Genomic DNA, 20126 nt, shown 5'->3' on the forward strand with positions numbered 1-20126 from the left:
TCTCAAGTAGGACTGGTTATATTTGGTGCCGTGACCCAGGTGGGAGTGAGCTTATGAGTGGTGAGTGTAACGTCCTCTGCCCAGATTTAAAAGCAGCTGTCGTTTAATGAAGATTTCACGCACAAATCTTTTCAGTTTTCAGTTGTAATCTGTTCACCTTGCCATCTTTGAAATGACTTGGTCATGATTGCTTTGGTTGCTGGGAAGAGAATAGGGGCTTCACAGTATTCGAGACCCTATTGTAAGTTTCTGTCTGAACGGGACATTTTGGGACTCACACCAGTAAGTAAATGTGGTTGTCAAATGTGGTCAAATGTGTGACTTTTGTTGCCTTCTCAAGTTGTTCTCTGAAGCTTGGCATATTTATTTATGTCCAGAGGCCTGAGAAACTAGTTGGTTGACATAGAAAAGACAACAAAAGTTAAGCATTGCATTTACACACACTTTCCCCACAGGATGTACATCTAATCATTACAAACCACACAACACATAATCGGAGCACTGAACGCTTCTCAAAGCAATCATTCTCAGCGTGCAGCTCTGAAGCAAGCTTAAAAACTTGAAAATAAATGTCACTGATTGTCAATGATGTATTCTCTTTTTTTCCTCTCACAAATGCAGTGAAAGCCACTCCATCACTTTCCTCTCAAGTAGTTATTGCTCATGTAGTCCTGAAAGACAGCACAATGCCTGACTTCTGCAGGAAGAAGCCATCCAACTGTAAGCACTCCTTAAATGACCACCTGTGTTTTCTCAAGGCATTTTTAAATGAGTGTTTACTAGGGTTGGGAATCAAAAGCCATTCCAGTTCTGGAATCGGATACTTGAGGACAGGAATTGGATATTTAGTTCCTGCTTATGGATTCCCGTCTGCGCATTTAAACATGATTTCAGAGCAAGAAGATGTGAAAGAGGACTCAAATCAGCACCACGCACTGTGTTTGTTGCACACACATCCAAAGCATGCATAGAAAACCGCATCATATATCGCACAATGCTGAATTGTACGTTCTTGTACGCATCTTTTTGCACTTGAACGCACAAATAGACACAAAATTGTCAAAATATCCTCGTAAACAGTCGGTTTTGTCTTAAGTGAATGCAAACATATGAGAAAGTAAATACATGTGTAAGTAACACTATATTGGATCCTGCATAAGGTCTTAAAGTGACAGCAGCCTAATAAATATGCTGCAGTCTGTGCCATTAATGATAATCAAAGAACAAAGAAAATCACTTAAACAAATCACTGAATAACTTGTATAACTTTACATTTGTATTTTTATATTTGATTACAATTTCTTTATCTGAACTTTGTTCAGTTATATGTATTTGTGCTATTTCTAATTTGTTTAATTGCCATTATTTTATTAGTTTATTAGTTTTTATTTGTCTTTTATAATGTTTGAAATGTATTAGTCCAGTTGTTTTTGTTAAAATCATATGGACAAATTTTAGTGGTCTTTAGACCGCTGATCTTTTATAGGCTGCAGATTTTTGTTAATGTAAATCAGATGCAAAACAAAACATTTTGTCAAAACATATAAATGTTTGACTAAATGTTTGAACCGTAATGGAAAATCAAAAATAGTCTGAATCGATAGTCAGAATCGGAATCGCTAAATTTCAAACGATACCCGACCCTTGTGTTTACGAAGAGATATTGCAGCAGAAGCCTGCTCAGCCAGGCTTCAGCTGTTCAGCTCGAATGGTTTCATAAACAAGCGTCTTCTCCCTCCACTCATCTACAAGGAGAAGATCTTATTTAACACCACACTGGAGACCCAACGCTTTTGCTGGAAATGTGCACATAGCATGCACAGGGTTGCCAACTCTCACGCATCTGGCGTGATACTCACGCTTTCAGGCTCTGTCTCACGCTCTCACTCCGCCCAACTCAATCTCACGCCAAATTGCCAAACCTGCTTTTGATATTAAACAAAGCTATAAGCTATAATTTTTTTAAATGTGTTTTAATGAAATTCAAACAATAAATAGCGTTTTGGCGCTAATGTGGCATAATGTTAAAGCCAGAGGCGTTGAAAAGCGGAGTTGCATGCTCTCGTCTCCCTGCGGTGCGCGCTGGTCACGTGGCCCATGAGCGCTCAATACTTCTAGCGCTGTGCCAATGAATTTAAATGGCTTAAGCGGATACACAACAGTTTCACCATATAGATGTTTGCTGCAAGTTTTGGTAAACAGTACAGCATAGTGTTAGTGTTTATTGATTATTAAGTCAGCCATATTTACAGGATCGTTTTATTATGGAGAGTTATAGAGAATCAACATTGTTAACATTAATGTTATTCTTGTATTTAGCCCTCAGGTATTCCTTACTAATAGGTCACACTCATACTCATTAAATTATATTTATTTAATATTTTGAGGAGATCTTTTGGTACTAAATACTATTTGTGCAACAATTATTGTCAATAAATGACCACTTAAAATATTTTTCTTCTAATATTTGTATTTCTTCTAAAATTTATATTACAATTAGTGTAGTAATTAATATTAAAATAGAGAATTCCAATTCAAAGAGGCAAATTAGAGTCATTTTGTGGCTAAAAAATATATTGATGTTTATTTTTAATGCCATTAGGTGCCTTATGGCTCTTTAATAAATATACATGTATCTAATCTAGTTGCTCAAAAATATATTGCAGTCTTTGCATTCTAATAAATATTTAGATATGATGATCAAACACTAGATTTCTTTAAATGTGAAATTTCAAAACTTAAATAACTTGCATCCTAATCTTTTTAATGAATAATGATACTTATATAAGCAGTCACAAGTGAATATTAAGGAATGGCACATATAATTTGACCCAAGAAATCTTTAAACTAGTGCCAAAACAAACATATTATTATGTACAGTATATATACTAGATTTAAACTGATACTGAATCAAGATCAAAAGCAATTACCTCCCCCCCCCCCCCCCCCCCCCCCCGCCCTCAAAAAATCTCACTCCAACCTAAACTTAAAAGTTGGCAACCCTGCATGCATGCGGTGCAATGAAACAAATAGGAGAAATACATAACGAGGCTGGGGCACCTGTGTTTTTGCTTATGTTGTTTTACACATGATAAAGTTCAGTGATGAAGTCATAGAAGGAAATGCACAGTGAGTACGCACCAATGAATCATTCCACAATCTGCTTCCTCCAGGATGACCAACTAATGCAGTAGACCTGCTGAGTCCTGCCCTCTGAGCCAGTATTGTGTAGTGTAGATTGAAAAACAGTAAAACAGTTTTTTGTTATATTTAGGAGACATTAAGAGTTTATCCAAATCATTAAGATCAAGATGTTAAAAGGCCTTGTGATGTTTATTCACAGATTTGAGTACATTTCAAATTATTAACAATATAATTTTGTAATTAGAAGTTTTATTTACCTTCTTTGCTGTTATTGATTTTTATTATGATTTTTTTTTTTTTTTAAATGTCCACATCTCAAAATTACAAATTTGTGTTTATAAGAAAAACATTGTTAAAACCCTTAAAAGCACATCTGTTTCAACATTTAAAACAAGAAATATTTAGTGCCAAATCATTATTGCTGATGAAAATACAGCTTTGCCATCACAGGAATAAATGACATAAAAAAAAAATGTTTTTATTAAAATCAAAAACAGTTATTTCAAATTGTAATATTTAATAAAATGAATATGTTTACTGTATTCAAAACTATCAAATAAAAACAGCCTAGGTGAGAGGTTTAAGAGAAGTTTAAGATACATTTACACACTTTTCCATGTAATGTCATAAAGTTAAATTGACTCTATCAACCTTTTTCCTGATGTCTCTGTCAACTCATGATTCACAAAACTGATAAGATACTGACATTCCCAGTATTACAAAATAAATATATTGTTTTCAAGTAGGTTTCCAAAACACTCTTAGCCTACTGCCCCTTCCTCTCTCTGCACTGTGCAGTTATATGAAAAAAGCTGGTAGTTCAGCCAAAGACTATAGATAGAAAGATGATTCATTCATTCTAAATAAAAGAGCCAGTAGCTGATTGGTAAAGTCATTGCGTCACTGTTAGAAGCTCCAGTTCCCATAGAAATCTGAGACTCGCGCATAACTAAAGGTATTCCGTTATACGCTTTTTTAATGCTATTTGAGCATAAGAAACAACATTTATGGGACAGTTCATGTCAGAATTTGATGTGAGTTTGGCAAGCAGTTTAAAATGGATAGGACTTGGTCTTGGATGCCCGAATTCTAGCTCCCTGAATGCATTGCAAATATGGCGGCCAACTGAACAGACTTTTTGTCCCTAAAGTCAGGCCATTGGCTGATTCATAAGTTGACAGCTTAAAGCTTCACAGAGTCACTGTCATTGATGAAATCAGCCTACAAAAGTCTTGCCTCGACTTGCCTCTTAATCTGTGATTGAAGTTATTTAATAGGTTATGTTTTTGATTACCATGCATACAATTTCTGCTACCCTGCTGAAATGGGTATCCTGAGAATTCACATAGTCTGTGTGACAGATATTGTCTGGTTAGACTAAGCTCAATCTTTTAAGATTTAACATTAGTCTGGGGAGTCTGCTATGTATTTTCTAATGCACAAGAGATATGATCAAAGGGCTTAGTTTAAATGACTCTGAACTTAATTGGATAGCAATTGAACTAATCAGGGCTGCATTTCCCAAAAGCATCGTAAGCCTAAGTTGATCGTAAAAACAATCGTATGAGTGATCTTACTATTAAGGTCTGTTTCCCAAAAGCATCGTAACTTAAGGAGTGCTCTGGAGTTATTGTAAAGCTCAAAGTGTATCGTAAGAAGACAGAGTTATGAGGTCACCTACAGGACAACCGGCAGATTACACCTTTAACTTTATTCAAGTGCATTGTGATAATACTAGGCTATAAGTTTTTTTTTTTTTTTTTTTTTGAAGGCAGGTAACAAACAACAAAAATTACAAATACACATCTGAATTAAAGGTGGGGTAAGTGTTATTTCAAAACCGTTTTAGAAAAAGAACTCGGACCAGTGGAATAACAAACTTGTAGCCAATCAGCAGGTAAGGGGCGTGTCAAATAATGATGGTGAGAAGAGTGCTCGTCATTATTTAAAACACACGAGTCACACAAGACGGACAATAGGCCAGAACTCGCTCGTGTGTCATGTTCACTTGTTAGTCCATTTGCAATCATATTGTGTCTCACTTCAGCGATGATAAAGACCCGTTCATTTCCACACCGGATGGAGCGTCTATCTCTTCACTGTCTGATTCAAGCATCAGCTCACACAATGTCTCCGACAAGTAAGATACTATACAGTCCCTGACAAAAGTCTTGTCGCTTATCTATTTTCTAGAAATACCTGATATCAACCTGACTTTTAATTAATTAATTGGTGTTAGAAATAGCTCATATGAAAAGCTAAAACCCTCCCAAATGATGTTTAATGCACTGAAATAAATAATTTTCATAGAAAAAATATTTATCATTTAATCAAGACAGAAAGGTCAAATTTTGGCAAGACAAAAGTTTTGTCGCCTATACAGAAATTGAACAAATTTACTGCAAATACAAAAATATGTCAGCAAATTAAGTTGTGGTACTGTGAGATCCAAATTTAATATCTTGTATGACTTCCATGAGCTTGAAGGACTGCATCCATGTGGTTTGGCAAAGATTCATATAATTTATTGATGAAGTCATCAGGAATAGCTAAGAAAGCAGTCTTGCATGCCTCCCAGAGTTCATCAATATTCTTTGGTTTCGTCTTCCATGCGTCCTCTTTCATCCTACCCCACATATGCTCAATGATGTTCATGTCTGGTGACTGGGCTGGCCAATCCTGGAGCATCTTGATCTTCTTCGCCTTGAGGAACTTTGATGTGGAGATGGAAGTATGCGATGGAGCACCGTCCTGCTGCAGAATTTGGCCTCTTTTATGGTTGGGAATAAGAGGTAGCTAAGATTTCTTGGTATTTTAGACTATTGATGTTCCCTTCCACCCTGCAGATCTCTCGCACACCCCCATACTGGATGTAACCCCAGACCATGATTTTTCCGCCACCAAACTTCACTGTTTTCCGGGTGAATCTCGGATCCATTCGGGCACCAGTAGGTCTCCTGCAATATTTGCGGCGACTGTGGTGTAATTCAACAGAAGATTCATCTGAAAAATCCACCTTCTGCCACTTTGCCTGCGTCCATCCTTGTAGCAGGCTGTGGGCCTTGGCAAATGCCACACGGTTTTTCAATTGTCTTTTGTTTAGTGCTGGCTTCTGGGCACTGATTCGACCATGGAGGCCATTTCGAGACAGAATCCGACAAACTGTTCTGGTTGACACAGGGACTTCAGGTGACCAGGTCTCGTGGAGCTCTGCTGCAGTGGAAAATGGGCTGGCCTTGGATTTTCGAGCCAACAAACGGTCCTCTCGAGCAGTTGTCTTGCGGGGTCTGCCTGACCTGGGCTTGTCAAAAACGTCTCCAGTCTCTTCAAATCTTTTTTTTATCCTCTGTACTTGACACTGAGACACATTGAAGGTGTCTGCCACATCAGCAGTGGATCTGGTCATCAGCCTCTTGATAATCAAAACTTTAGTCTCTGGGTGAATCTTAGGCATGTTTGCAGAGGTCTAGTTGCAGTTGATGAGAAGGTCTAGTGTACTGGGGTTCTTTTTATAAACACTTGAGACCTAATTGATCCATTATTAGTCACAGGTGAAGCTCATATGACAAGGCGACAACACTTATGTCTTTGCAAAAATTGACTCAATGGGCTTTACCAAGCTGTGAATATTAGAATACTTTTTGAAAGCTATCAATATATGGCCGAGACTTTTTTGGGGGTAGGGGCGTGTTTGTTTTGGTGATTTGAAATATCAACTTACCCCACCTTTAAATGACAGCAAAAAAAAAAGAAAAGAAAAGAAAAAGATTTGTATAAAATTTACTTCGAAGACTGTGAAAAATAGAGATAAACTCAAAAAAATATTCGATGACTTGCTGACGTGCACGAAAACCAGCCATGTATTGGACATTCCTCTGCAGTGCCCTTTCCTTCTGTCAGGCTTGCAAAATCCTGCCATTTCTTGCAGACCGCTTTACCCGAATCTTTTAACTAATAATTTAACTTTTAATTTGGTAGCAATGTCCTCCCAGATGTTTTGTTTCTCTTTGTTTGTACGATGCCCTTTAAATCTGTTGAAAATAATATATTTTCCCGCTCCACCTCCTCTAGAAGGATATTGATTTTGTCTTTTTGAAAGGTGTCTTTTTTTTCTTTTCTTTTTTCAGCCACTTTCTCAGTGCCTCAGCCTGTAGGTAGTTGCTTTATATAGACGTGTTTTGATTGCTAATCCACATCAGATGTAGCCTAGAAATCTAGACGCACCCTAGCGGCAGCTAATTTAATCTGCCCGCAAGTGTCATCTAGGAACTCTCAATACCCTTCTGAGCTAGCCTGACATGGTCATACTCAATTCTAGTCAGAATATGAGTCTGAAACTGCTCCATTGGGCTGTGATTATGAGGCGTGTTTCAACCGAACCAGGAAAGACATCGATTGGATAGACCTACAACCAATCAGAGCAACGAAGCAACGCATTGTCAAATGTCAACAGACAGAGCTCAACTACTGTGTTGCCAAGTCCGCGTTTTTTTCCACGGTTGATTTCATATGTCCAAGGGTTGAGCGACTATTATGTGATATATAGACCCATGAATGCGAATTTTAGCAGGCAATCTTGCCAAAATAACACATTTTACCCCCCAAACACAATTTTTCCCCCAGAGAACCCCCCTGAGAAACTATTGTTTAAGGGCTAGTAGTTGGCGGATTTTGTTGTAAAAACTTGGCAACCCTGTCTGCACATGCGCTGGAATAAACGATCTTAGCCGGTGTTGTAAAAAAATTAAAGAATTTATTGATACACAGAGTACTTACCCAACATGATCATCATCTTTGAGAGAAATTGTGAAGGTGAATGCATACACAAACAAGTTAATATAATCCAAGCCCCTTTGATGACATGCATGATTACGTTCCTGTTTATCATCTGTCTGTCATCGTCTAAAGCCCACCCTGATGATTTCATTGGTCCGAACAGTTTCTGTTCGGGGATAATTACTCCTCTATGGAGCGATGCCAGACTGCCCAAAATTGCCAGACAGAATTGCCCAACCTAAAAATGTTGTGGCCGCTAAATTCGGCTGGCATCCAGGCTACTTCTGAGCTGTATTCCTCACAATCTGGACGGGCCAATCACATCGTGTATAGAGTCGGCGGGCGGGGCCATAATGACGATGGCCGAGTTGCGAATAACTTCAAGTAAACACAGAAACTGGCGAATGGCAGCGGTCTTTCGAATCAGCTTTGACTGCGATTCTGGAAGACTTGGAGTTAAGCTTTTCTCTGAGAAAAGAACAAAGAACGGCACTGAAGTCATTCTTAAAAAGGGAAGATGTGTTCGGAGTTTAGCCGACCGGATACGGCGAATGTTTAATCTGTCAGCGAGCTCTGCTTCACCTTCTTTGCTCTGGTTGGTTGTAGCGTTATACTATCGCGTGAAAGACAACCGTTTATCCCGCCCCTCAGATTGAGCCCTGTCTATGGTGAGTTTCCAGACCAAACATCTTGATGTGGGTCTGGCTTGTCAGGCTACATTAAATGACAATTATAGGTGAACTGGATTCCATATAAGGTTTTATTTCAGCACTTAGAGCGTGTTCTCGCACGTTCATGTTTGGGAAACGAACGTGGAATGGCTGCGAGTGATCGTAACTTCGCTCGTAGAACGCGCTCTTTATAGCTAAGATAAATGATCGTATTGGGATACCCGGCACAGACCAATGACCCGTCAGTTCTCTATCCGATATCGTGTTCTCTATCCGTTAAACCTGCCAATAGCACGTCAGGTGGATAAGTTTATGATTGGTCCCTGCAGATTTGTAAGAAATGCAGGATAGAAAAAATGTAGAGGTTTCCAGCCTGAGCTGCAGGGTGAAATCACACCACCAGCAGATCAGGCTGGATTTACCCAGTCTAAAAGCTACTGGGTCTGTGAACAAAGTGTTGGGTTACCAGCACATATTTTTTTATTGACAATTCAATTTTCCTTTTATACCTTCAATTTTGCATTCAAAAGGAGTTTGGCTTTATAAGCTCAAAGCGGGCAGAATTTGGCTGGTGGGAGTAACTACACATTTGGTTCTGAAAAGCATTTTCCCATATTGCTGCACATTCAGAAATTAATAACTATAGAGTGGCTTAGAGAGGATATTCTCGAGCTTCAATTGCTCCACATATATATTAATGCAACACAAAGCATTTATGTAATCCCAACACAAATGGGTTAAGTAAAATTCAATTTTACCCTTGACCACAAAACCAGTCATAAGAGTATTTTTTTTTTTTTTTTTTTAAGATTCATACATCATCTGAAAGTTGAATAAATAAGCTTTCCATTGATGTATGGTTTGGCCGAGATACAACTATTTGAAAATCTAGGTGCAAAGGGTGCAAAGAAATCTAAATATTGAGAAAATCACCTTTAAAGTTGTCCAAATTAAGTCCTAAGCAATGCATATTACTATAATTAATACATTTGTGATACATTTACGGTAGGAATATTACAAAATATCTTCATGGAACCTAATCTTTACTTTACTTTCCTAATGATTTTTGGCATAAAATAAAAAAATATTACTTTGACAATGTATTGTTGTTATTGCATCAAATATACATGCGCAGCTTATGAATGTGGATTGAACACAATCAAATTAAATTAAGTAATTGGAAAAAGCAGCAAAATAACATGTCAGTGCAATATACACGACCATTCACAATAAGATCTATAACATGCATTTACAAAATACATAGGGTGAATGTTCCCTTCATGTTGACTTTAAACCCTAGCTGCTGTAAAAGACTATCCTGGTAAATAAGCTCACAAAGGACCAAAATGCCAAAACAGTTAACAGTAAGCAAAGTTACCCATATTCTTCTAAATATCTTCTTTTTTGTGTTTATGAAGAAGAAACTCATTCCGGTTGGAACAACTTGAGGGTGAGTAAGTGATGACAGAATTTAATTTTTTGGGTGAACTATCCCTAAATCTGATTGTGTCTAAAACCAAAATAAATACCTTTACTTTTATCTTCACTCTGTCAGAAGAGTTATTATGATTGTAAATGTCTTCAAATGACTAGCGTCTGCCTGAACGTATCTCTTTCATGTTTAAGGGAGAGAACAACAAACATGTTGTGTAGTCTGGTCTGTCAGGATAAAAGCAGAAGTTGTAAAATGTTAATGTTTTCACTCCCAAAGTTGTTAAACACCCAGAGGACACAAAAGGAGAGAGACAGCTTTCAATTTACCCAAAGAGGACAGTTACAGGTTCACGCCTTTGACAAGGGCAGCTCCCCTCACAACACAGGAGAGTGGAAACTGATGTATGGCTCACATTATCCATTCCATTCTTTCTTCTGACACCCAGGATGGATGGCAGGATAGAGTAATAGGGAGCTTTGAAGAGGAAGGCAGGATGGGAATGAGAAGAAGCCGAGAAGCAGGTCATGAGGACACCATCCCAAGAATACTTTCACTGAGGTACTGACTGGAGAGTAAAAAAACGGAACTTTACCTTACCTTCTTTTATTCTGAATATTTATTTCACTTTTCATTTTATTTTGTTATTGTATGTTCCATTTGGAGCCTAAAAACAGTGTCTCAAACCGAAGGCAGACATCATTTTATTGTATCTTTTATTTACAAAATTGGAAACGACATCACAGTCAGAAACATTTGAGCAAGAATGCTTCACAATTTTATTCAAAGTCTAAACCACCATTATAAGAAAATGCTTAATGTGGCTTAATGCACTTAGACAGTGATATTAACAGGCCAAACTCAGTAAACATCATGCTAATAAAGTATACTATGCACAAAAAAATCCGATGAGCCCAGAATATGAAGGCAATGCATTTAATTACACATTAAGCATTTCCTTTCCATAGAAAACCATTATAAGAAAATGCTTAACATGGTTTAAAGCATATTTGAATGTCACCTTATTATGTTGTTATAGTGAAATAACGAGTTATGATTTTGAAATAATGACTTTATATCTTGAAATAGCGAGATATTATGGCGAAATAATTAGATATTTTGTTGAAATATGTTATGTTGAAATAAATTATGTCGAAATAGCGACTTAATATCTCGAAATAATGAGTTATGTCGAAATACTGACTTAATATCTCAAAATAACGAGTTATGTTGAAATACTGACTTAATATCTTGAAATAACGAGTTATGTCGAAATAAGATATTATGACAAAATAACGAGATGTGTGGAAATAACGAGTTATGCCAAAATAATAAAATGATGTCAAAATAACGACTTGTGTCAAAATAATATCTTATGTTGAAATAACAACATAAATAATGATTAAAATAACTCTAAATAACGAGAGAAGTTTCTTTCTTTTTTCACCATGCGTTTTTTTTTTTTTTTTTTTATATATATATATATATAGTTGATTACTATAAATATTCATCCATGGCATTTAATATTTTGGCTTTGAACACTATTTATGTGTCTTTCTTCAGGAAAAATATTAACAAAGTCTAAAAATTTACACAAATGACTTTAAAGTCTTTAAAGTACCTTGAATGTCAATATTAATAAGTGTACATGAATATGGCCATCATTAACATTCTATATCAAAGCTTTTCTTTTTTGTGGTATTCCCGTCTGGATCCATCACAGTGCCACAGGGCTGGCTTTAGAAGTCCAAGGAATCGGTGGGAATAAAATACAAGTGAGAAGGTGTTGCTGGCAAAACTGGAAATTAATCAAGCAGTCTCTTGAAAATGATACTGGCTTTAAGTTCTCTTTCATTTGTTGTGTATGTAACAATAAACAATATAGGTGTGGATGTGACTAAACATTGATCCCGAATGAGCATTTTCAACATTATTTTAAACACTGTAGTTGCTCCACTACAACAGTTCTCAGATCAGTGAGCTAAGCCGTGTTATAATGATGAGCATGTGTGACAACTGCTGAGGCAGAACAGCTTGCAGAAACTGTAATGAGATCTCCAGAGGAGAGAGAGAAACATGCTGCTCCAAGACACAATTAAAATCAGACCCTGCATGACTTTTTTGTATGCAAATACACCTGAAAGAACTTTGCTGATTATAATAAAGTAGCAACAGCAATCTTTTTTTAAAGCTGTTTACTGCATGAATATAATAAAATGCATAGAGAACCTAATGAGAGATTTGTGAGATAAACACTCATCAGTTTTGTTGCTTCAATAGAGGATATGCACGTGACGTCACCGTTGGCTGGAGAGACTACGGTTACGCCCTGAGTGGCAAAAAGACTAAGAGGCAGCATTGGTTTACAGCGCGAATGCAGTGAAAACACACAAAACCAGGCCCGGCACCAGAGGGGGTGTAGGGGAGGCTTGACCTCACTTTCTCACTCAAACCACTGCCACCTGTTGCTGCTTCTGCTTTTAGAGGGAAAATGTGCCTATAACTGCTTATCTAGGATATGTAATCCTCTGTAAGAATTCGTAATAATAGCATATTAATAGAGAAAAGGAGCCAGCAAAAGATCCCGTGTGTATTTGAACTTGTCAAATTATAAATTTTCCAATGTGTTTTTCACCTCTGTGAGTAATGTAGCCAATCACAGACATGTTTGTTGATTTGTTGACGTTTGTTGACGCAATTGGCCAATCACAGGTGTTGAATTTTGAATCCACTCACCGCTCGAGTGTTTGCCCAGGTGCTGAGTTCAGGTAACACGCACGTCAATCCTCTGTAAGTGCAGACATTGTGAAAATAAGAGATTCATTGTATACCAGCTTCACTGATAAATATAGTGGAACTTTGTGAGATTGCGTTTATTGAATGAGTGACAGCTTTTCGTGATTATAAAGGAAGCGCTCTGCGCGCTGTCCAGGCAATATCATTTTTTATTGTTTTTTTATTAAAAGGTCTTTAATATATTTTTAATAAAACTTTTGTTTTATATTCTTGACAAGCGGCCACATACAATACACTGACCCATCCGCATACATACGGAATTCACTCGAAAAATGTGATGACTGACAGTAATAAATATTCATGTTGAAATCAGGCTCATAAAAATGTCAGGAAAACATGATTCCTGGCTGCATGTCATTATCCATGGATCACTGAATCTTTGGTAAGTTCTAAGCAACACAATATAGAGCCCAACCTTTAGTTTAAACTGATAATGGTTTGCTCTACTCACGCAGCAGCTGCCATGGCTGAGGGTGCGTGTTCCGCCGGAAAAAAGTGACGCTCATGCATACCCTCTATAGGTGTTGTGCATTTGTTGTGCTGTTTGGATATCAGTTGTTTGGCCATTAGAAAACGGGGGTGAAGGGTGATTCAGGAAGCCTGTTGTTTAAAACAAAGTCATAATTTTTGCAGTTGTGTTTCATGACTTCAGGGGGGCAGAAATGTAAAGGTTAACAATGGCCAGCAGCCATATCACCCTGTAGCCCAAGACTGGTTTCCCACTGAAGCTAAGCAGAGCCTGGTCAGTACCTGGATGGGAGACCAACTGGGAAAACCAGGTAGCTGCTGGTAGAGGTGTTAGTGAGGCCAGTAGGGGGCGCTCACCCTGTGGTCTGTGTGGGTCCTAACACCCCAGTATAGTGATGGGGACACTATACTGTCAAAGAGCACCGTCCTTCGGATGAGGCGTTAAACCGAGGTCCTGACTCCCTGTGGTCATTAAAAATCCCATGGCACTTCTCGTAAAGAGTAGCAGTGTAACCCCGGTGTCCTGGCCAAATTCCCTCGATTGGCCCTTACCAATCATGGCCTCCTATAATCCCCATCCACTGAATTGGCTCTATCACCCTCTCTCCTCTCAATCTATCGCACTGGCACCGTTGTACTGTGGCTGCCGTCGCATCATCCAAGTGGAGGTGGTTGAGGAGAGACCCCTGACATGAGTGTAAAGCGCTTTGGGTGTACCGAAGTACATATGAAAGCGCTATAGGAATGCCTCATTCATTGTAAAGTGTCAATCTCTTCCTTTAAAGTACAGATTAACAGTTTATTTTCCTTCAACAATTCAAGTTTTAACTCAGATAGGTCACTGTGTGTACAAAGCTGAGGAGTTGTCCCAGACAACCAACCCACTTTCACTGGTCCAATTTTACTTCTAGCTACTGCCGCTGTGTCCCATAATATACACACTCATGCTTATTGCAACTTATTCCTTTCTGGCCTGACTGCATCAACAGTGAGAACACCACTGCTTGACTTGCATTGAAAATTCATGAATTTTTACACATCACATCTTTGCTCAGGTCTCTCTGCACTGGCTCCCCCTCAGCTGCCAGAAGTCATTTCAAGACACTTTATGGTCTTCAATGCAGTCAATGACCTGTTCTTACTAAAACCATACACGTCAGCTGGACTGCTTTGATCAGAAGCTGGTCACACCCTTCTCATTTCCCCGTAGAAATCTGGAAAATTCATCCTCAGCTCACAGACTATAATAGTGCAACACCTCTCCAAATGGGACACATTGTTCTGGTGTGAAAACATCTTTCAAAAAATTGTAAATGTAAATTCAAAAATATTGAATATTTATGTTTTGCATGGATAAATCAACTAATACAAACGTATTTTTGTTACATTTTACAACAAGCTTGTATATATTAACATGCATAAGGTGTCTTGAACTAAAAACTATTTCAAAGCATTTATTAATATAAATATTCTATAAAAAAATGTAAAATGTAAAGAAACAATTAACAGTTGTATATTAAATAATAGACAGGTATTTATATTGAATTTTATAATAAAATAATAATAAATTATAATAATAATATACACATTTTTATAATGTGCACCAAAGGAAACCTATGTTAGTATGATTTTAAATAAAATATTGTCATAATTTAAAAATAAAAAGCATTTTTCAACTCTGATTTTAGCCCTCAGTGTAAACACCCATTATTGTGATTGGCTAACATATGCATGTGATATAGCTAAGTATTAGATGTGAAGAGTTCAGATGCAAAAACCTCTAAGTCCATCTGATGTTTTCTTTTAAATGAGCATTTTTTATCAGGCTCATATGTTTAGGTAGCCTAGAAATCTAGACGCACCCTAGCGGCAGCAAATCTACTTTGCCGCGACTGTCGTCTAGCAGCTCTCAATACACTTCTGAGCTGTAAACGCCAAACTCTTGTCAGGCCAATCACATCGTGTATATAGTCGATAGGCGGGGCTTAATATAATGACGGCCAAGTTGCGCGTGCGTGTGCTTCTAATGAACATAGAAACTGGCGAACGGCGGTCTTTCGAATTAGCTTTGATGTATCATGTTTAATGTATCAATGAGCTCTGCTTCACCTTCGTTGCTCTGGTTGGTTGTAGCGATGACCAATTGCGTGCACGGCGTGCAGAAGGAGTTTGAAAGACAACCGTTTATCCCGCCCCTCGGATTGAGCCCTGTCAATGGTGAGTTTCCAGACCAAACATCTTGATGTGGGTCTGGCTTGTCAGGCTAATGTTTAGGTTTATTAATTTCACTTTAATGGGAATTAAAAAGTATTAAAATTAATGGGAATTTAGTTTGATTGAATCGTACTAGAGTTCGTTTCCCTCTTTGGTGCAGTACGTTTGGTCAGGTGTGAAAGCATTAATCGCACTCGGGTGCGCACCACAAACTCTGGAGCGGTTTGTTTGTGGTGAGAATGTGATCCAACCTAAAACAGAACCAACTGCAAAAGTACTGATCGTTTTTGGACTAAACCAGCTTCCATAGTCAGCTGTGCTGACATTACGTGCATGACATTACCTGGTAGATCTTTGGCAATATTTTTGGAAGATGAGCATGTCAGAGTTTAGAATAATTAATGCACGCCTCGGCTTGAAGTGACGAGCGACGCATGCTCACCGTTTGTAGTGCATTAGAACGTTGTTTTCAAGTCGCATCCACGCTTCTTAATAGAAATGTATTGTTTGCATACTGTGGTAAATACACACAATGCAGTAGATTATGGCCAGGGACAAAACCAGCCCGCGCAGTCATCTCTCCATAGTGTTATAGTTTGCTGGCTTTTCCTCTTCTGTTGGAATTTTCCCATACGTAAATTCTGACCAATCGAAAAGCAGTTTAGGAAATACGCCATGGCCAATGAGGGATGAGGATGTTGTCATGTGACTGCATTTTGTTTTGTTTCAACTGGTTCAGACCAAAGCAATCAGTGTGGTGTGAAAAGGAACCAAACAAGCTGAAAGATACAACACTTTATAAATGCTTGCCCTTGGTTTGGACCAAATTAACCGAACTAGAGATGTGAAAGCAACCTAATTATTGAAATTGCTTATTTTTTCTGCCAAACCAGCTATGTCCATGTGTTGTAGTTTTGTTTTTTGGACAAAAAGATCACTGAAGGTGCAACTGGAAACATTGCAAACCATAAAAGCAGAATTCAAAATGAAATGATGAAGAAACTGATGGGGAACACAGTAGGGGAGCTGGGATGCAAGTGCGTGCCACATCCGTTTCTGTCAGAGTTTTACAGAAGCACTGTTGTGTTTACTGACTACTCTCAAAATCCTGTCATTCTGTGGAGTTTTGCTGACAAAGGGAAGTGGCATAGCGTTTCTGCCAATGAATCTGTATTTCTGAATGGGTTCAGAATAAAACCGGAAACCGAGGGTAACGCAGATATGACGTAATTGACAGGCCACTCCCTCAGACGTCCCGGCGCTTGGTTAAAATAGCAATTTTCTACCAAATTTACAAACCGTCGGAAACATTTGGGATATTGTAAGAATTCAACTGAACAAAAAAATATATATCGCTGGGCTAGTGGTTTTTGGATATTTTACTGCAAAAATACTACATGGTGCATATTTAATTTAATGTATAAATAGCCTATATCACTGTTCATTAAGTTAATGTTAACATATACAACTTGTATGATTGCTTCAAAAGTTGGGTTGTGGGTGTTTTCTCAAGATTTAAATTTCAGAAATTTGCTGCATTCCTTTTTTCGTTGGGTGGATGTTATATGTCATGTTAAATGATTCTTTGATTTTTAAATTAAATATTATCATCTTTGATTTGAATTCTGAGTTAATTCAGTGAATGTCTATATGATTCACAGGATTCCACTGTGTCTCTTATTGCTGCCCTTGATTTAGAAATGTGTAGAATACTCATTAGCACAACCACTTGTGTGTCCATATCAGTGCATCTAACACCTGATTGGCCGATGCTCCCTCCTGCCTGCCGGTCACAGCAGGCCACTGGTCTCACATCTGTTTTTTGTTTTTTTATTTGATATGTGGGACTGTCTTTGACTGAGACGTCAAGGTCACTGACTGAGATTCTGGCTGAATTGCAGCATGACTGGGTGATCTCTAAGTGGGGTGCGGTGCATTTAAGAGCTCTCAAATATGATTCTGAGTCTCTGCACTCCTCATTTTTCCAATAAGGCTGCACTTGTTCTCTAAAGTGATTTTTTTTCAAGGTCCTGTATTTTTTACTCCAGGATTTCAAATGGTCACTGATGATTTTCTATTGATCCACGATTGCCTTATTTGTATATGATTTTAAAACCATACTAAATTGTTCATAGATATAGTGTAATTCAAAAGCTGATAGGCCTACATATTGTTTTAGTAGCTTAAACCAGCCTAGCCCATAGTCTTAGATGGTTTCCCAGTCTGTTATGTTGATTTTAAAAGGGTTTTTGATCACAAGCCAGCTAAACACCAGCTGGGAGACCAAATAGACCAACTTAAATAGAATTTTTTAAAGGTCCCGTTCTTCGCGATTCCATCTTTCAAACTTTAGTTAGTGTGTAATGTTGCTGTTAGAGCATAAATAATACCTGTAAAATTATAAAGCTCAAAGTTCAATGCCAAGCGAGATATTTTATTTAACAAAAGTTCCCTTTCAAAGCCTACAGCGACCGGCCGGTTTGGACTACAGCAGGAAGTGCAGGGATGTAATGACGTCACTAGAACCGTTTGTTGACGAACCCTCCGCCCACAAGAACACGCAAAATAGGGGGCGGGGTCTTGTTGCTCTCCCACGTGGAGAAGAGCGCGCATTCAGCGCTTGCATCTATGGTAAGAGGTAAGAGGTACCCGTTATGGTAAGAGGCGGGACCTTTCCGGGCAAAGTGCGCTAAGCTGCTGTCCAATCACAACACGGGAAGCGCTGGCCCAATCAGAACTCGTTACGTATTTCTGAAGGAGGGACTTCATAGAACAAGGAAATCATCAGGCCGTTTTTAGGACAGAGGAAACAGCGCTGTACAGATAATTAAATTGTGTGAAAAATACTGTTGTTTTTTTTTTTTACACGCGAAACATGAGCTCATGTTATATTGCACACTGTAAACATAATCAAAGCTTCGAAAACACGCAAAGAATGGGACCTTTAATTAAAAAAAAATAGCATCTTCATACAATACATCTGGGCATCAGTCTGTTTATATGATTTGCTTAATTCATACTGTATTCAAAGTAAATTATATAAGTGCTCAGAAAATCCAAATTTAGATGCAACAGTAAATGTATGCACACATAAAAAATGAATTTAAAGATACAGAAAATGCAAATGAGAGCTCCTAAACCCTGCATGCCCACGTATCCGATGCATTGAATTCAACAAAAACAGAAAAGCATCTGAAAAGTTTTTAGTTAAAGCCTGAGAGAATTAGCCTGACAAGCCAGACCCACATCAAGATGTTTGGTCTGGAAACTCCCCATTGACAGGGCTCAATCCGAGGGGCGGGATAAACGGTTGTCTTTCAAACTCCCTCTGCACACAATTGGATAGCGCTACAACCAACCAGAGCAATGAAGGTGAAGCAGAGCTCGTTGATAGATTAAACTTTCGCCGTATCCGGTCGGCAAAACTCAGAACACATCTTCCCTTCTTAAGAATGACTTCAGTGCCGTTCTTTGTTCTTTTCTCAGAGAAAAGCTTAACTCCAAGTCTTCCAGAGTCACGGTCAAAGCTGATTCGAAAGACCGCCGTTCGCCAGTTTCTGTGTTTACTAGAAGCACGCAAACACAACTTGGCCGTCGTCATTATGGCCCCGCCCATCGACTCTATACACGATGTGATTGGCCCGACAAGAGTTTGGTGTTTACAGCTCAGAAGGGTATTGAGAGTTGCTAGACGACACTCGCGGGCAGATTAGATTTGCTGCTGCTAGGGTGCGTCTAGATTTCTAGGCTATGAGAGAATGCCATTTTAAATATCTCTTGGTGGCTAGGAATGTTAGGATTTGTTTGTACCAAGATTGAAAATGCAATTAAAAGCACTGCAATTACTCTAAAGAAAGGACTATCACACCTATTCACAAAAATCCTGTGTAAATGTGAGATTCATTGCAAAAGTTTATAAATCAATTTTTATAAGCCGATGTAAGACATATCACAAACTAATAATCTATCAGAACAAATAAGTTATCTAAGGCTGCATTTACACTGCAGGTCTTGATGCACCGATCTGGTGACTATATCCGATTTTTTTTTTTTGACGACCCGCTGTTTTTGTTGATCTTTTCAAAAGCAACCCATATCCGATATTTGCATTTACACTGTACACTGGCAAAACAGCCCAGGACGTTCTTAACCGATGAAAGGAAGTAAAAATGCACGATATGCAATGGACGCAGACAAAATTATTGTACAATGTTTTGCTGTCTGCACTGTTTCACACATATTTAAAAGTCGGCAAAACATTTCTCTCGTAAGGCGGAAAAAAAGGAGAGCCCTTGACAGGGTTGTCAGGTTTTCACAACAAAACCCGTCCAATTGCAACTAAAAACTGTGTTAAAGTAGCCCAATTCTGCATGAAAACTGCGGACTTGGCAACACTGGCCCTTGATCGCAGTTTGTGTCCACCTGAGTTGACGTCATTCGCCTCCGTCCTTTTTTCAATGACGTACGACTCGCATTTACTAGTGAATATCCGATCTGTCCGCTTACATAGCAGACGCAAATGCAGGTATCCGAATCATATCAGATTTATTACCACGTATGAGTGAGGCCTGAATCCGATCTGAGGATATCGGAATGCATCCGTTTTTTTACTGCTTACACGTTCA

The sequence above is a fragment of the Pseudorasbora parva genome, chromosome 3 (assembly GCF_024679245.1).
Source record: "Pseudorasbora parva isolate DD20220531a chromosome 3, ASM2467924v1, whole genome shotgun sequence".
Classification (NCBI taxonomy): Eukaryota; Metazoa; Chordata; class Actinopteri; order Cypriniformes; family Gobionidae; genus Pseudorasbora; species Pseudorasbora parva.